The 2,544-nt window shown below is 39.5% G+C and overlaps 1 long non-coding RNA gene across 1 annotated transcript; it reads left to right on the top strand.

Moving 5' to 3' along the window:
• Nucleotides 1–462: 462 nt before the first annotated feature.
• Nucleotides 463–2,000, top strand: LOC115049346 (uncharacterized). The gene is made up of 3 exons (XR_003841119.1): nt 463–529; nt 622–726; nt 953–2,000. It is a non-coding gene; the product is annotated as an uncharacterized LOC115049346 (long non-coding RNA).
• Nucleotides 2,001–2,544: the final 544 nt, after the last annotated feature.

Genomic DNA, 2,544 nt, shown 5'->3' with positions numbered 1-2,544 from the left:
TTTTATATATATATCTAAAACATCACCCAAAGGTCTAAATTTGTTGATAATTTGAGGAAGCCAGATTATGTGTGTTAACCCTTGTGCAGTACATAATATAGAGTGCTTTGCTCTCTATATTCAATCCCACTGAGGTGATAAGTAACTAAACAGGAGTTCTAGCACACTTGCTCCATATTCCTTGCTGAAAAGAACAAGTGTTTGTTAAATTAACTTATAAGTGGGAGCAAAATATCAGGGGCCATGCTTGCTCGAAACAAATACAACACTGGCCTATTTTTCCAAAGGAGAATGCAGGCAGTCATTGTCGCTGGCTTGTTTCCCCAAACAGCCCCACCCACATCACATGCACACACTCACACACCTACTTTCTCTTCTGGCTCTATAGAGTATCAAGTTAGTCACAGATGTTAGTGGGCGCAGAGATGAGGGTTGTACAAGTGTCACTGATGAAGGGGGGGGGGGGGGGGCAAAGCTCCACCAGGGGTTACACCTGGGGACGCACATAGAGCAGGAGTGTGTGTATACAGTAAGTACTGTACTTTGGTTTTGCTTTTGGTCAACTACTTGGTTCATGTTCTTTGGTATTTCAACAGTCATTTCTATATCTACTCTTACAAGGTTAGACACTGTGTTTACGGCGAAGATAGAGCCCTGTGGAAAAAGAACATAGAGAAAAGGAAAGGGAGAAATTGCCTTCGCACTGCAGATGGGAAAAGACAAATGGTGAGTCAGTTCATGTCCTTATAATTAGAAATCACATCAAACTGCCAGCCTACCATGTCCACAGTTAGCTGGCAGATTGAATCAAATGGTTAGCATGATTTGTTTCACTCCTTCATATTGACTTCAATGTGTTGCTTAGAAAACACAAATTAATAATGATAATAAAGGTGTCAGATGTTGTTAATATGATTTCCCCCTTCTTGCTTTTCGTTTCTCTGCCTTTTAGCGCAGCTCCAGGTTCCTGCACATGACTCACAGTGGCAAACTTGTAGCACTGGAAAAATATTTTGTAATGACAGGAAATGTGCATGTAATTCTGTTTCATGTGATTTATGGCTAGATGGCTTAAAATAAGCAACCTAATTACAGGAGCTATTAAAATTACATGCAGCCAAACCTATTAAGTTGTCTGGCTCTTGGAGTGTATTTCCTGTGGGGGGATTTAAGGTTCATCAGCAGTTTAGGAGCAGAGTGATTTGATTGACTGAATCAGATTATAACTGAACCTTTATACCATGTACAGCATACATATGAAAGTACATGTACGTGGTTAATGTTCATGAGCAGAGCAGGATAACAGTTATGGATACAGAGTTCCATTCAAAAAGTTCCATTCAAAAAGTTGCACTTTGGCTGCAGTGGGAATTGTTTATAATGGTTATAACATTTGACTATCGCTTTTTGCTGTAGAAGATTTTGGTATTTATAACTTTTTTTTTTTTGTTGTCGTTGTTGTTGTTTGTTTATTTCCAATATCTCCACGGAGCGCACTCATCAAAGGAATAAATGTTTGTTGACCGCAGTGCTCTTTTCCTGAATTATAGGTTTTGACTAGTGGTGTGCGGATTGATACTGAAGTAACAACACTTCCAATACGACGTTTATGTTGTAGCATCGATTCTCTTATATTCCCTTTTGTAAGTTGGGCCTAAATGTGCGGTTTATCGCGAACAAGAACTATACTATTGGGATCTCGACTAAATTACATCCAGTTGGTAGGAACTACTTGTTCTTCCGCCACATGCGTGTATGTGAGTGTAGAAGGTGTTGCAGTACAGCGGACTGCCCTCTCACTCTCAGTGCTAAGGTCATCGATGATGGCAGAACGCCCAACGCAGTCATGTATGGAGCCATTTCAGCTCCACAATGATGCTGCGTGTGATGTATGTGAAGAGACAGTTAAGTATAATGAATCCACAAACCTCATCAAACATCTCACAATATATCACAACAAAGAATACGATGTTGTTATGACGAGGCGATCCGGAGGGGAGAAGGAGAACATCCACCTTTTTAATTACGTTGTTTTTCTTGTATGACAGTTCTTCATAATTAAACAATAACAACGAGTAATCTGATGTCTTGTATTCATTATGTAGCTGTAATTTCAGCTAGAATAACAGCTAGCTCCTATGTTGGTTTTTGATGTTTGATTTTTCAGATATTTGTGTAAACCTTTGTGCACTTCACTGCTATGTTGGTTCTCCGTTGAACTTGGAAATCATCGCCCAGAATTTGGTGAAAGCTTTCTTCTATAAATGGTAACACTTCTTCTTGGACATTAGAAGTACTCAAGTTTAAGTGGTGCAAGTGCAGGGATCCCCTTGTAAAGAAATCTAGAAAATCCTGCCATATGTGATCCTGAGAGAATGATAAAGCAACACAGGGTCTCTTTCAGAGCTGAAAAGCCAAATTCATAAAGTTTTCTTGCTGCAAACAGACCTGTACTGTAATAGTAGAATAGTAGCAAGAGCTTTATACGGTTTGCATTATTGGGGAATTACGTACAGCCATGTATGGATCTTAATTCCCCAGTAA

This window comes from Echeneis naucrates, chromosome 9 (assembly GCF_900963305.1).
Source record: "Echeneis naucrates chromosome 9, fEcheNa1.1, whole genome shotgun sequence".
NCBI classification, from domain to species: domain Eukaryota; kingdom Metazoa; phylum Chordata; class Actinopteri; order Carangiformes; family Echeneidae; genus Echeneis; species Echeneis naucrates.
This window is presented reverse-complemented; position numbering and strand designations above follow the sequence as displayed.